Raw genomic sequence first — 15,397 nt, 5'->3', positions numbered from 1 at the left:
GTCTGGGGAACATGGAAGGCATCAAAGCCTCCAGGAGAAATTTGCTCTCCAGCTGGGCCCAGGGTCCTCATGGAGATGCAGTGAAGGCACTTTTCTTTTGGCAGCCTTTTTTTCTCTGCCCTGCAGAAACTTTTTGCTTGTTCCTTTCTGGATCCAGAACCTCTGGGTATTGCAAAGGCCAGAACCTTTCCTGGGGGAAGCAGCACACACTTCAAGGGGAGTGTGTAGTTATGATATTTTATGAAAATCCCTTTGCTAGGATTTTCTTCTCTTGAGAAGCTGAGAGGGCCTCAGCTTCAAGTGTAAACAATTTGTGATCTGCTACTGTAGAATGCAGCAGGTGCTTTCATGATAGGTCAATGTGAGATGTTTCTACTTAGTGACCAATCAAGAAAGCAACAACTCTCGAACTCTCTGGGAGTCACAGAACTTTGTTATTCATTCCTTTCTATTCCTGTCTCGCCTTCTGATAAATCTTTCTCTCTATTCTTTATAGTATAGTTATAGTGTGGTCTTTTTTAATATAATATATATCATAATATAATAAACCAACCTTCTAAAACAGAGTCAAGATCTCTCCTTCCCTTCACCAAGTCCTGACTACCCTAAAGACCACCACATGAGGAGTGCCCTGGCTCTGCATGGGTTAGCTGAAGACCAAGGCCAACTACATTTTGCATAGGATTCCCCCAGTCCAATTTTAGCCCTCCAACTTTCCTTTCATTCTTAAAATCCAGCTGAATATACCTTGTCCTTGGAAAGGTCTCTGCTAATCCTGTTTGTAGTTTCAAATCCTATATAAACATTTCCATTGTGGATTAATGTGCTGTTTCAAAGCAGTGGAGATTTTAAGATTGCCATTAATTCAGAGAAAGGGACTTCTGTCACTATTACGGTTCTTTTGGAAACTTAATTTCATTCACTGTCCTTTTGAAGGCTTTGCACTGGAGTGTTAAATGAGTGCTATCAAAGGCCATATTAAAGAGGATTGTATGTAGTTGACCAGGGTTCATGCTAGGGCCTAGTTTTAGACAATATCTTACATTGGAAATATGGTTCTTCAATTATACCTTCTATTGCAGAAATGAAATTACCTTGAACGCTTGGGTGTAGTAGGCTTATTTCTTAGAATACAATAGAAAATGGTCAAATTCTTCCTCACAGTAAAACATATCTGATTAAAAAATGAAAGAGAGAGAAAAATGTGAAAAGCAAAATCAGTCATAAGAACCCTGGGATCAGTGAAAAGACAGCTTGGACAAAGGCTCTCCATTTGAGTAGCCCAAATAATTCCAGGATTGTCTGAATGCTTCAAGTAGAAGTGTCTAAAGTGCCTGATGTTCTGCCAGCTGATTCAGGATGCTGCAAAGGGGGATCAGAGGGCCCAAGTGAATATGCAGAAGCTTTTAAATACATTCCCACTATTCACAGTAATCAAAGTAACTCGCAAATTCATCTTAGCAAAACTTAACATCTTTGGGATCACAATCGTAAAAAATAATTGATACAATTAGAGGTCTGAAGCTGCATTTTGTGTAACTGCAGCTATTCACATTTATTATGTTTCTAAGTGTTTTCTTGTCCGCTTTCCCAACTCATAATGTGCATCTGATTTATTTGGAGAATTGTAGTGATTGCAGCCCTTCCCTGGTTTGGTTTTGGGGTTTTTTTGGGGTGTTTTAGGTGTGTTTTCAGCGTGCAGAGGGTCCAGCCCTGCAGGGACACAGCAGGCCAGGCCAGGCAGGCAGCGCTGGCACCTTGGGCTTGGCGTGGGCTGAATGGAGAGGCTGCTGCTGCTGCAAGCACACCCAGCCTGCTGAGCAGCTCCCAACAGCCTGCCTGCCTAATTCCAGGATTACAGCGCTTAAGGACAGGTAAGGATGATGAGCAAGGGGAAAGGATCTTATGTCCTTACCTCCACGGGGAGTTGTGTGCCTCTGTCCTGCTGGCATTAGCCATGTAAGCCTCTCATTCATCCACCTTGGGAAGAGTGATTTGCTCAGCCTTTGGTGTTTTGCTCGGGTTTTGACGTGCTAGCTGAGAGAACTCGGTGATTGCTTGTGTGTATGGGAATTAATTATGAATTTAGGCTCTACAAAGCAATCTCGTGGACTCCTGCTTCATTAGTAATCTGACCTGCTAGCCACTGCACTGCTGAGTGCCTCAATTCTCACTGCAGATAGCCTCGCTGGAAGGAGCAGACGTTTGGGTGGGATTTGGGATGTTTCGCCAATTGTGTGGAATTTCTGTGGAATTTGGGATGTTTCACCAACTCTCTGCACTAAATGCTTACCATCCTCCTCTCATCAGGAGGGCAGCTCATGGTGAGAGGCCAGAGCACAGCATGGGTGTGGTTCTCCCTGCTGAAAAGGTGTCCTGTGGAAAAGATTCCATTGATTTTCTTTCCCAGAGAAAGCAAGTTAGAGGGCAGGGGTCTGGCCTGCTGGGTGTGGACGTGCACCTGGAGGCTCTCATGCTCCTGCTGCCTCCAGGGACAGAGGAAAATGTCCCAACAGCTACAGCTGAACAGCAGAACACAAGAGCGAAGTGGTTTCGTTTTCTTCTTTTAACCAGTCTCTTCTTATTTGTAAACTAATTAAAATTATTCTTAGGCAGTTTGATACCCCGAGCCACCACCTGCATGAACCTTATTGTTTGGTAAAAAGGAATCATTTTTGTTTTCCATGGGAGACCTGGATAGGAGAAAGAAACATTTCTATATTGTGTGTGTTGGCAAGAAGGATTAGACAGGCTGTAATCTTGGTCAGTCTGACTTCTACAATTATGGAAAATTACCAAGATTGATGTTAGTTGCAATTTATCTTATTCACAGACTGGTACAGGATGAATCTTCTCTTTTGAAATACATATTTCACTAAAACTAGAGTACATATGAAGTGATTTCTTTTTCTTTCTTTTCCCCATCAGATTGATAATAGTCTGTGTAGGAAAGAGCTGAAAAACACAAAAAGAAAAAGTTGGAGCTATTTGAATTGTCATGGCAATATCCTGGATTTTTCAAGAAGTTTGGTTCTGTTTAGCTAGTCACTTTAATTTTCCTTCACTAACTTGTCTCCATTCTCTGCCACAATGATAATTCTTTATATGACTGTCAGCCCTTTGCATTGTGACAGCTTAAATTAATGTTTTGATATTTCTCTCTTTGTAAGAATACAACAAAGAAGACAACTGCCAAGGATAGGACAGAAACTATATGAATGTAAAACAGACACTGCGCACCAATAAAGCCAGAAGGAATAATTTTCATGTTATTGCCTTGTTAATAAGCTTTTGCAACAGCTAATCCTGAAGTCTTTGGGTTCTCTGGGCTGGTGTGGCCCTGGTGCTGCATCGGGATCGTGGGGAACTTCTGACCTTGGGCATTTCTGGGTGTGCTCCAGCCCCTTGAGGCTGGGGAGGTTTATTAGCTCAGGCAGGCTGCTTCAGCCTCTGCTGCTGTCCCAGCCACAGCTGGGAGCTTTGTGGATTGGCTTGGTTTGCCCTCGTAGCCATAACACTCCTCTGCTCAGTGAAAGCCTTCTGCAGACGAAGGCACGCTCATCTCATTTTTACACACCACCTCTCCGAGGGTTAACATCAGCAAGAGGAATTCCAAAAGGAAGGTGAAGGAGGAGTTGGAAGGGTCTGATTTGGCACTTACAAAAGAAATGATGAAAAGGAATTGTCTTTAAGACTTCGTGGAGGTTTGCACCAATCCTTATCTAAGGTTCAAGGCCTTTAGCGGCGTTGTTCCTGCTCTTAATGTATGCTTCCAAAATCCCAACCCATCTGGCATTGCTGTAAATGAAGCTTGACTTCAATGAGGATGGTGTTTTTCAGTGTTCTTTAAAAAATCCTTTTAAAAAGATCTGAGATATCAGATGCAGTTTAATGTTTCAGTATAGCTGAGGATTTCATTATTACCTTCTCTCATTTTTATCATTTTCCGTCTGTTTCTCCTCTCACGCGTTCCTTCAGGACCTGGCCTCACCTGAGAGATGAGGAATTTAAATGAAAGTAGAACAAAAAAAAAAATCAATTAATCCATTCTTTGTGGCAGAAGCCACCAGATGATGCTGTTACTCTTACAGCTTCTTAGCATGTGAGCAAGATTTCAGTTTCTGAAGGAATGTTGCATTGTTATTAGCTTAGTTTTACAGTAATCCTCTGAGAGAAGCTACCAGCAGAGTGTGTTTTCTGCTTTATTCTCTGTAGGATGCAGTTCTTAGGACAAATTACATTCCTTGGAGTTAAATGTGCAGTGCCATACTGCAAAGCAGTGTGTTCCAGTAGGAGGAGGCTCTGCCTGGTGGCTGCAGATACCCCTGTTACAGGGTAAAAATAATAATTAAAAAAGGAAAAGCATAAAGAAAGTGGGTTTCACTTAGCAGAAAGTCCACATTAATTCCTGGTTTATCAACAGATCAGAGCCAAACCCCCAAATTCTGTCACTACAGAGAAAGAAGAGAGAGTTGTCACAGCTGGAACACGCTGAAGGAGAGGACACTCTTGTCACTGAGGATGTGCTGGGCCATGTCTGAGAGCACTGTCTGCATCTCAAAACATCCCTTGACCTGCGCCTCTCCCTCTTTAACAGAGAGCTGGTCCCAGAGAGCTTCAAAGAATAGATCAAAAGTGTGAGCTGTACTATTTATCTCAATGGACCACAAGTGCTGAAAGCTAGAGATGAAAAATTTAACATCAGATTTGTCAAATATTTCACTGCTGATGGGATCATTTCTGCAGAAATGACCAATGGCAGTGCTTATCCATCAAATTGAAGGTTTAATATAAAAAATAAATAACATGGGAGATAGGGCTTCTAGTGGATGATTCATTTATGCATTTTAATTAAAACACTTGATTGTTTAAATGCAAATGAAGCAAACTCAGAGGTGCCAGTGCATTGCCTCAGCGTGCTGGAAACCCCAGCAGCAGCCAGGCCGGGTTCACTCAGGTGTGCTGGTGGCAGGGAAGCACAGGGGAAGGTGTCACTGTCCCTGCTGATGGCCCCCAGCTGCTCCTGACCCTGCTCCTGGCAGCAGCAAAGCCCCACACAGCAGAGTCCTGCCCCAGCCTGGATGCTGAGCCCAAACTGGGCACACGTGTCAAGGTTCAAGCTGAACGAGGTGAGGTCCATCTAGAGGCTGCCCTCCGTATAACTGAGATCATCTGTGCCCTGGGGTTTCCAGGCTTGACCACCATTTAGTGTAAAATAAGCTCAGTTTGCGTTCTGTGGGTCTTACAGGAAAGAAGACGAGGCAGAGCTGAGGCAGCCAGGCTTTGCTAAGCCAATTAAGCAATCAAATAAAGGCCACAGCTGAAATGGACTCAACAGATCAGTGAAATCAAATGGTGAAAATTAATATACTAGGAAATCAAATCAGAATTATGACGCTGAGACTGAGTTTGACTTGTCGGTCTTGGGCTGGGGATATTTACAGGAAACAGCTCTTTTCTTTGCAGTCTGAAGGATGTTTGTGTCCATCAGGTGTGAGGTTTGTGCTGGTTCTTCTCTAAAACAAGGGTGATCCTGACCCGTTCCACTTAAGGAGGAGGTACAGCCACCACGGTGCTGTCAGCAGCCCTGCTTCATTGTTTTCTACCTTAAATCTCCCTGGTGGAACAAGTTACTAGCTTGCTGCTCTGATTTCCCCTTTCTAACACAGAATATCTTTCCATAGAAGTGACACAGATGACAGCCATATCAAGCAGTAACAGCTTTGGGGGAAAAAATAATAAATCCAGAAGAATCTTCCTAATTATATGCAACATTTACAGAGTTTGGTGTTTACTTTTAGGGACCTGTATGTAGTGCTGTTTCTCCATTATAGAGTGCAAGTATGCAAGTGTGTCTTTGAGATAAGGCAGTATCATCCTGGTATAATGGAAAGGAAATGAAAAGAACGAGTTCAAAATGCTTTATATTTTGGGATCTTCACTTGTGCTGTTGACAGCAGCTGCAACAAAGATTCAGGGTGAAGACAACTTACAATTCATGTTGAACATCCCCGTGACATTAGCACAGCCAGAACAAGTCTTTTACCTCTGTCCCCGTGGATTGCACAGCCAGGAGAAAGAAAAGCTTTACGTCCAGAAGCTGTCCATGCTGTCTGGGAATGAATGCACTTCTTTCCATCAAGATCCTCACTCCCTTCAGAGCCCTGCCTGTGGTGATTAGGACCAGACCTGGTGGATGATGTTCCCGTGGAAGCCTTGAGCCATGAGGGGACCAGGAGGAGGGTCACTGTCATGAAATATCTGCCAGACTCATTGCAGGCTGCTTGTCAGAGGAGCAGGGATGTGGAGAGCAGGCTGTGGAAACTCAGCCCTGTCTGTGGAAACTCAGCCTTGTTTCCCAGCTTAATGAAAAAATATTAAATGGACAGTGCAGTAAACATGTAAAAAAATAAATTCTTTGAGCGTTCTTCTACAGTTGATTTCTCACCCTACCATTGGGCAATGAATGCATGTAAATTCCTATCCTGCCCCAGATTAAAATATTTCTTATTTTTGTCCCATCAGGCTAAATTTTGCTTATAATTAGAGTTTTTCTAGGTTTGATTCAAACTGATTGCAAGGAACCTTTTTGCTAAAGGAGCAGATTTTCCTTTGAGCACAGGCTGGGCTGCCCTTGGGCTGGAGCAGAGGGCTCTGTGAGGGCACATGGAGCAGCTCCTGCTCTCCCCAAATCCTTCATCAGCACGATGGGGGTGACCATGGGCCAGGGCTTGCCATCCACCTTTCCCAGGAAAGCCACGTCAGGTGACATCCCTGCCCACGGCTGGGGCTTGGAGCAAGGTGATCTTTGAGGTCCTTCCAACCTAAAGCATTCTGTGATCCAGGAGCTGGGACTCTGGCAGGAGGTGGGAGAGGGAGAGGAGTTTTCTCACCAGTTGGGTTGGACATCCCCAAGGACGTGTGAGTCCCGAAATCCATCAGTGCCACAGCTCAGCCCAGAGCACGCCAAGGCTGCAGAGGGAACTTCTGTGAGCAAGTCTTGCCCAGCGTGAGAGGTGGGCTGCAGAGCCAGGCCTTCTGCCTGGGCAAAGCCCAGCACCAGCAGTGAACTCAAGACGTCACTGAGGGTTTGGCAAAATCGCAACACAGCTGCCCAAGGTCATCTCCAGTGAAGGCAGCCGGGGAGGTTTAGGGGGAAGATGCTAATTGGATTTTGGTTTTCTGCTCAGGAAGGTTCAGAGCTCTCGGATCTCACCCCAGTACAAGCTGCATGAATATGTCCAATGATATTGTGGGCTGATTATTGTTCCTTCCTGACGGCTTCCCATCTCCGTAACAACGGTATTAGCATTAATATTGCGCCCAGGGCTCTGGATATGGCTACTAATGGAGCTCAATCAGCTCTTGAAGAACAAAGGATCTCTTTTGCAGGGCACCCTGTGACTGTCAGAGGATTGGATTAGCAGCTTGTCAATCCTCCGCTTCCAGGCGCTTTTCGGATGCGCTCCTGAGTGCTTGGTTAGGACGTGGAATTACATTATCTGAAAAATTAATACAAAACATTCAGCCAAAGCTATGTGCTATTCCCTCCTGACCTGATTATTCTAGATTATTTAACTAAGTAGCCAGCACACCCCCTAATTTAAGTGCTGAATTTCCACCACACAAAACGTTATCTTTTCTCATAAAAGAAGCCCACGAAAAGAGCAAGCTCAATTGCCAATTATGCTTCCTCCATGAAATCTCTTCTATCCCCTTCAGGATAGGTTTGGGTAAAAATATAATTGCAGTGGATAAGGAAGCTTAAGAAAAGATGTAAGTGAAAAATGTTATGTGTTGGCATCTGATTGATCCATTTGAAAGAAAGAGAAGGAGAATTTGATGAGATGGCAAGGAGCTCATAGTTTGTTTCGAAGGAACCCAGCATTTTTTTAACCTGTACAGGGTGCTGAGCTATAATTAAGAACGGCAAGTCAGTGAAAAATCTATTTAAACTCCTGACAGCTTCTCTGCATTAGCATTTTTGACATCTACATTCACTCTGGCAAATCACTAATGTAATTTTTTTTTCAAAATTATATTTTTATTAGCTTTCTGCATATAATAACAAGGTAAAAAATGATGTTGCAGCCTGGACAGGTCTTTAACTCAAAAGCTCAGCACTTACATTGTGCTTAATTACCTGCCTGATTATTGTTTTTATTCTGAAAGAAGTTTTGTAAATATGTTTTCATCTATAAAGCATCTTTAAAGGGAAAACAACTGTTTGATACTGTTAATCGGTGAAAAGTGTGGCAAACCCTGGATTACAAACTCTGTTATTAATTGATGTCAAGATACTAATCTCTGGGGATTTTTATTAATAATAATAATAATAATAATAATAAATAAAACCAATAATTTATAAAATTACTTTTATTACAATTCATTATCATAATTACTACCATTATTATTACTGTATAACCATTATTATCATTATTAGTGTTATTACCATTATTATTATCTCGGGTGAACTGTGATTTATACAGGTCTTTTCCATTAATAATTATCCTGAGGCAAGGGAAGAACCATGGCTCAAGCCTGGCAACTTGTGTATAGGTGTAATATTTTCAAACAGATCAACAATCTTCCTCAAAGTGTGAAGAATCTGTGATAACATTTAAGTCAGATGCACTGTGAATGTGTTGGGTTTAATTTGATAGCAAGGAAATACCACCATTAATTAGAATGCTTTCAGATTAGTGTTTGTCTTGCATAATTCAACATTTGCCAAAGTTCAGGAAAGATATGCACTAAATAGAAATTATTACTTTGATAATGCTGCTACATTTCCTCTCCTTATTTTTTAATATGGCTTTTTAATTTGGGTAATGAGTATATATCACTAATCATTTTGAAAGCCTATTACCAACACCAACCAATTCGTCAACTTGAGTTAATAATTTACTTTATTAGAAAAATTGGAACCGGACACAGCTGTGGAGGACTGAAGGAAATAAATAATCATCAAAAAAAGCCTCCTTAGCAGATAACCTATTTTCCTACGTGCATAAAATGTCCCTTGTTCTGTCAGGACTTGTTTTCCCACTGCTGGAACTCTTTGGTGGCCATTAAGCTCCTGCTCGAGACACATTCCACTGCAGGGCATTTGGAAATTAAATGCTGGAGGAATTAGAAGAAGACAGTCTTCTCCCATACTTAATTTTCTCATGTATTATTAGGAGCTGCCTCTGCACTGCTAATGCCCTTCTCCCACTGTGGAGGCATGAGCTGGCAAGGTCATTTGTTTTTCAACATGTTTACTGGAAAAATGCAGTTGCAGCTGAATGATTGTTTTGGGAAAAATAAAAAATCTTGGGATGAGTCATAAGTGAAGAAAAAAAGGTCATTTGAGAAGATTTCAATAAGGGGAGAAATTGATAAAGAATATGGAAATGCATTCTAATTAGAATGAAAAGTTTGAAGACTGCACCCTGTAGTGAAATTAGTGTCTGCAGCAGACAATGCTCCTCATTAACAAACCGGGACCTCACTTTTATTACACTTAAACCGAGATTCTTCTCTGTGTCCTGCCACTTAAAAACATGCATCAGTGACCACAACACTCGCCCGTGGTTACCCTTAACCCTCTGCATTCGTGAGCAGGGAGAAGCTCTGAGGAAGCCCCAGTCAGTGAGGGATGCTGCAGAGATGGAGCGCTCTGTGCTGAAACTGAATCTGCCTTTGAATGGTGGAAGAATAATAAGGACCCTGCCTCCTGAATCATGCTAAATGCATCATTTATTTATTTTTAGTGCAGTTTTATCTGGTGACAATGCAGTCATCATAGCCTTTTGTTGTTAAGGTGTGTGTATATTTCTATTTGAAAACCTCAGGATGAGAAAGGCATGAGCAGTAAAGCTTTGAACATGAACCCCATCCAAGCAGTCACAACTCCAGTTCCCCCAAGTTCTGACATTTTTCATTACTGTGGGTCGCTCCATGGGAAGGAGAGGAAGCAAAAAAAGAAATGAGCAAACACCCGGAGAAATTTAAATTAGAAGCCTTGTCTTTAATAAGATCTTGCTGTGACATTAATCCCTGTCTGCAGCTGAGGTATTGTTTGCCTTTGTTGGAGCCGTGGTCCTGCTCAGCTCCTGCCTCCCCAGCTCCAGCTGTGAGTCAGCCCCAGCCCTGGGCAGAGCTGTCCCCAAAAGTGCCCCCAGCCCAGGTGAGCTCAGCCAGACCCAGCCCAAGCCCCAGCGTGCTGCACTCAGTGAAACATCTCCTCACACTTCCCTCTGGAATATTCCCCCAAAAATCAACTGTTTGCACACAGTGAGTTTAAACACATCTCCAATTTTCCGATGGAAACGAATTTCCCTGAAATATGGTGAGGGCTGGTTTATTGCTGCTTTCAGCCCACATGCTTAGAAAGCAGGAGCTGCATCTCCCCAGCTGAACCAGCCCCATCTGTGCCGGGGCTGCCCGTGCCCACAGCTCATCCAGCCATCCCTGGCAGCCCCCTGTGCCAGCCCTGCTGTGCCAGGAGCCTCACCTGAGCTTCCCCAGCAGCTCCTCGTGCCACTCCAGCCACAGCAGCAGTGCTGGGTACCCTGCTGGTCCCTCAGAGACACCTGAGAGCCCTTCCAGGACCTGGAGGGGCCACAAGACTCCCGGAGAGGGACCTTTTACAGGGAGCTGGATGAGGGCAATTACCCCATTTAGGGGGTCACACAAGGGGTAACCCTCTTTAAACTGAAAGGGGGGGTTTAGATCAGATTTTAGGCAGAAACTCTTCCCTGTGGGGGGTGGTGATGCCCAACCCCTGAAGTGTCCAAGGCCATGCTGGACAAAGCCTGGTGGAGTTGAAGTGTCGCCACCCGTGGCAGGGGCTTGGAGGAAGGTGATCTTTGAGGTGATCCAAAGCAGCCCTGGGCTCTGTGATCCAGCTGGGATGAATTCCCCAAAGCCCTGGTGTCTCAGCCCACCACAGCTGGCAGCCAGCACGTCTGGGACAGAGACAAAGCCTGACTAGCATAGCAAGAGGAGGCAGCTTTTATTTACTTCTTTAGTCTTGTGGAAGAAAAGGGGGGCAGGGTGTAGATAAAGGTAATAAACACCTCCGAGCTGTGGCAGGGCTGGAAATGATTCTGCTGTTTATGGTTTCTCCTGACTACAAGTAATTCTGTGTCTGTTAAATGGCCAGCAGTGCCTTCACACAGGCAGGGCTGAGAGCACAGAGCCAGGGCCAGGGGCAGCAGGATGACAAAGGGGAGCACACAGCTGCAAGGCAGGCATCCCTCTGCCACTGTTGTGACTCCTCTGCTGCTTTATGGGCCTTGTTCTCCCTGCTCAAGCACTTGTATCCCACTGGTGCCAGTGCTGCAGCTCCGGGGAGCCCTCCTGGGAGTGGGAGCACTGCAGACATGGAGAGTGAGGCTTTTCCTGCCGTGGCTGCTCACACACACCCCCAAACACACCCCAAAACACACCCCCAGCCTCACAGCTCTCTGGATTACCCTCCACTGCCCAGCTGCTCTTGCTGTGTCGTGCCATTTGGGTGAATAAATGTTAAAACCACAAATTTTCTTACCTGCTCTGTCAAGAGTTCACCTGGCTGAGGGGATCTTTGGGATCCCTGCTGCCACAGGCTGGCAGAGCACGGCTGGGCAGGGGCCTGTGCTGTGGGAGCAGAGCTGGAGGGGGGATGCTGCAGAGCTGCAGCTAATTACAGCCAAAAATCATAACTTTAGACAACTCTAATGTTTGCAGCTGGAAAGACTTAAAAGCTATTTGCCTCTAATCTCCCTCTGACAATCAATGAATTGAACAGTAAATGTTATTAGACTAATTTACTGTTCATCAAGAGTAAGAAATGAATAGAATAATTTACTATTCATACATCCAACTGTGTGACATGTGTACAGATCGGTTTGAAAGAAAAAGCAACATTAGGGTTCCAGTTCTCCTCCCATACCTTTTTTTAATTCCAGTTTATCTCCATTCTCATCCCAAAGCTGCTCTGGCTTTGCCCCAGTGGCAGAATGACCACATCTGCCTTGGTACACAGAGCACTCTGCTTCTTGCCCAACCATCTCAGGGTTTTCCACTGAGGAGAGCAGCCAAAAGCTGCACAGCTCGAAGGGAAGCCCCTGCTAATTCTCACTGTTCCCTGCCAGAGGCATTTACCTCCAGTTTTCAGGTGCCTCCCATGAGGCTGTTGCAGTAGTGCTGCATCTTGAGCACCTCATCTTTCTGCTGTGCCTGCCCTGGTTATTTGGGAGTTTGGAGCATACAAGGAGTAAATTGGATCAATTTTTCTTTCTAGGGCAAAACAGGGATGGCGAAAGGCTGGAAAACCTGAATATTCTTAGAGAGTTTGGCAATATTCGTGTGTGGAAAAAATCCAACCCAACAGGTCTGCAGCCTCTCTAGTCAAATGGCCTGAATATTTGAGATATTAAAGACAGAACACGACATCACTTTCTGGATGCCACAGACCTGAGCACAAGGAAAGCACACTGATAGCTGGGATCTAGAATGGCTGGAGCTGAGCTCCTCAGTGGGGCTGGAGTTACCTCCTGACGTGGATGCCCTTCCAACCCTCAGTGAGTGTTTCTGGAGCCAAAACTCTGGGCTTCCTGCTGCTGGTAAAAAGCGTGGCAGCCCTGCTGACCTCGCCTTCAAACCCAGCACGAGACTGCTGCCCTTCCCATTGGTTCTCCTAGGCTAAATTCATTTTTTTCTGCAAGTTGCACCAAACAGGAGCAGTTTTCCAGTTCAGAGGAAGTAGCTGATAAGTGCACACAGACAACCTCTCACTTCAGCTGTATAGGTTTTCCAGCACCCCAAGAGATGCCACAGTTCTTGTTTTGATGAACAAATGCCACCTACCATCTGCCATCCCCATCTCCCATTGCCTCTGTCAGGAGGTGAGAGCTGGAGAATTCTTCCAGCTGGAGGAGCCTCAGCTGTCTCTGCACTCCAGCACTACCCTTTGGTGCAATTTTAAAGGTCTGTCCACAAGCTCTGAAGTGCTGGTGTTGAAAAGAAAATCACCAAAGATTCAACCTTGAAGATTTAGGATTGTTTTTGCTTTTAAAACTATTTACAAACCACCCCCCCCCCAACACAGGTGGAACCCAGGTGTAGCCACATTTCACAGAGAAAAGCAAGGCACAGTGCTTCCCAGGAGTATCTCTGGGTTTCACATTCTCCGAGCCTCAGAGAAGGGAAGGACAGTTCTTACCCTGTTTGCTGTGCCTGGTTTGTGCCAAAGCAGAACGCAATGTGAGATTGCTTGCCCAAAGGGATGGTGGTTTGTTTCCTTGGCCTGTCAGGGCCAAGAGAGTGTGTGTGTGTGTGTGTGTGTCAGGACTGTTGGGTGACAGTCACAAGGTTCTGGGCAGTGTGTGCAGAGTTGAGGGCTTGGCAGATTCAGTTTAGATGCAATATAATAAATGTAATATAATGTAATATAATGTAATATAATATAATATATTATAATATAATATAATATGTTATAATTAATATAATATAATATAATATAATATAATATAATATAATATAATATAATATAACATAATATAGTCATTAGCTTTCTGATATCAATGGAGTCCTCGTCATCCCACCTTCATCAGGGCATTCCCAGCAAAGCTGCACCCAGGGATTATCATTAACTGTGCTGGATGTGGGGAGGGCACCTGAGGAAGGGCCCCTGAGGGAAGGTGCCCTGCCCTGTGGGAGCTCAGCCCCTCCCTGCCAGGCAGCAGAGCTGGGCTGTGCAGGGCAGAGCTGACACTGAGCTGCAGCCAGCTCTGTCTGTGCGAGGCAATGTTTGAAAAATAGAATCAACACATCAAATGTTCTGTCATGTAAGTTTTCCATGTCAAGGAAAATAGCCCCAGGCCCTTCTTCCCACTTTTGCTGCTACAACAGCCAGACAACCTGGCCTCTGAATTTATTCTGGTCTTTAATCAGGCAGAATCCCTGTGATCTCTGAGGTTGGGCTTCACGGCTCTGGAAATAGATTATGCAGTTCACTCAAAGGAAGGCACTTACCCGCTGCTGCTGAGGTCTGTGGTCACCCTGAGAGTCACACACGTTGTGCACAGCCTGCTGAAACGTGGGCACCTTCTCATTTGTGCCGGTGCTATCCGTGCCATAAACATCCAGCGTGGCACTTCAGAGCCGTTCCTCGTGTTCAGTGTCCCTCTGCACACACACAGCAGATGCTCTCCAGCACCCAGGTGACTCTGAGTGCTGCTTTCATCCTCTCCTCGTTTCTCTGCTCGTTTTTTCCATCTCCTTGTGCTGTGCTTTACCTTTCCCCCCGACTGTGTTGCCCTAAGAACAAATCTGCTCCTCCGCAGCCCAGGCACAGCGAGGCTGCCCAGGATGCAGGGTCACTGCTACTCTTAATTGGTTTTGTTCCCCACTTTAGGGCACAAGTAAAATTTCAATTGGCCAGAGTGGGGTTTTCCCTCCATGCACTTACTGTGCTTGCCTTTCCACCCTACTTAACAACTTCAGGGGGTTTTCAGGCTATTGTGAGATGCAAGTTTTGCCTCTAGGAAAGAACAACAACCTAAACATGTTCAGCTGAGGGAGACAGCTCCAGGTGGAGCAGGGCCACCATGGTGCTCCTCGAAATCTCCATCCCGGGTTCTGAGCACTCAGTAATTCAGAGCTCTAAAGAGAGCACACTTTGAGGAGAGAAAGGATGTAAAACCAGACATGACCCAGGCTTCAAGAGCAAGCTAAGCCTAAGCAGCCTCTTAGGCCGACATGCAGTTTCTCTGGCAGGCAGTATGGTTTTCTTGTATATGTATTAAACCCCAGCAGTCAGTAGAGCTGTGTGCTGCCACTACCCCTCTCTCCCGTGGTGCAGCCCTGGCTGCTCTCACTGATCTGTGCTATTTCTGAACTAAAGCATAAGGTTTATCATCCCTGCTGTTCTACCCTGCGAGCAGGAGTTTAAAAAAGGTCGACTACTGTGTTCAGGCAACATCAAATTACTGTAAAACAAGGGAGAAACTGCAGCATTATACGGGGAATCTCAGCATCCTCAGGTCTCTCTCAGGCTTTGGCTATAGCTGGGTGGCAAACTGTTGCATTCCTCACAGAAACACGAGCCATCAACTCACACATCCCTCCCAAACTGGTGAACAACGGGTTTGCAAATGAAAATGTTTTGTGCCTGGACATGCCCTGGTGCACCTGGCATGCTTTGTGTGAGCTGTCTAATGAAGAGTTTCATGTTAAAAACCAGCTTCAGGCTGGTTTGGCTTTGTTTGATAAAAGTGATGGGAGAAGATGTGCCCAGCTCCTCCGAGGATGTGTCACGCACAGCTCGGGCTGGGCTGGGCATGTGAGAGGAGTTGGGCACTTCCTCATCAGTCTCCTTAGTGTCCCAAACATGGGTGGGAGTTCCTCAGAACCCAGCTGTCCCAAA

The 15,397-nt window shown here is 45.1% G+C and overlaps 2 long non-coding RNA genes across 3 annotated transcripts in view; one reads left to right on the top strand and one right to left on the bottom strand.

Annotated features, from left to right (window-relative positions):
* The window catches only part of LOC119695101, a 60,746-nt gene that overhangs the window by 23,117 nt on the left and 22,232 nt on the right, over nt 1-15,397 (top strand). The window lies entirely within an intron of this gene.
* Nucleotides 3,174-15,258, bottom strand: LOC119695103. The gene is made up of 3 exons (XR_005255055.1): nt 14,005-15,258; nt 12,838-12,980; nt 3,174-7,502 (listed from the first exon to the last, which is right to left on the bottom strand). It is a non-coding gene; the product is annotated as an uncharacterized LOC119695103 (long non-coding RNA).

Source organism: Motacilla alba, chromosome 4A, assembly GCF_015832195.1.
Source record: "Motacilla alba alba isolate MOTALB_02 chromosome 4A, Motacilla_alba_V1.0_pri, whole genome shotgun sequence".
In the NCBI taxonomy this organism is placed as follows: domain Eukaryota; kingdom Metazoa; phylum Chordata; class Aves; order Passeriformes; family Motacillidae; genus Motacilla; species Motacilla alba.
This window is presented reverse-complemented; position numbering and strand designations above follow the sequence as displayed.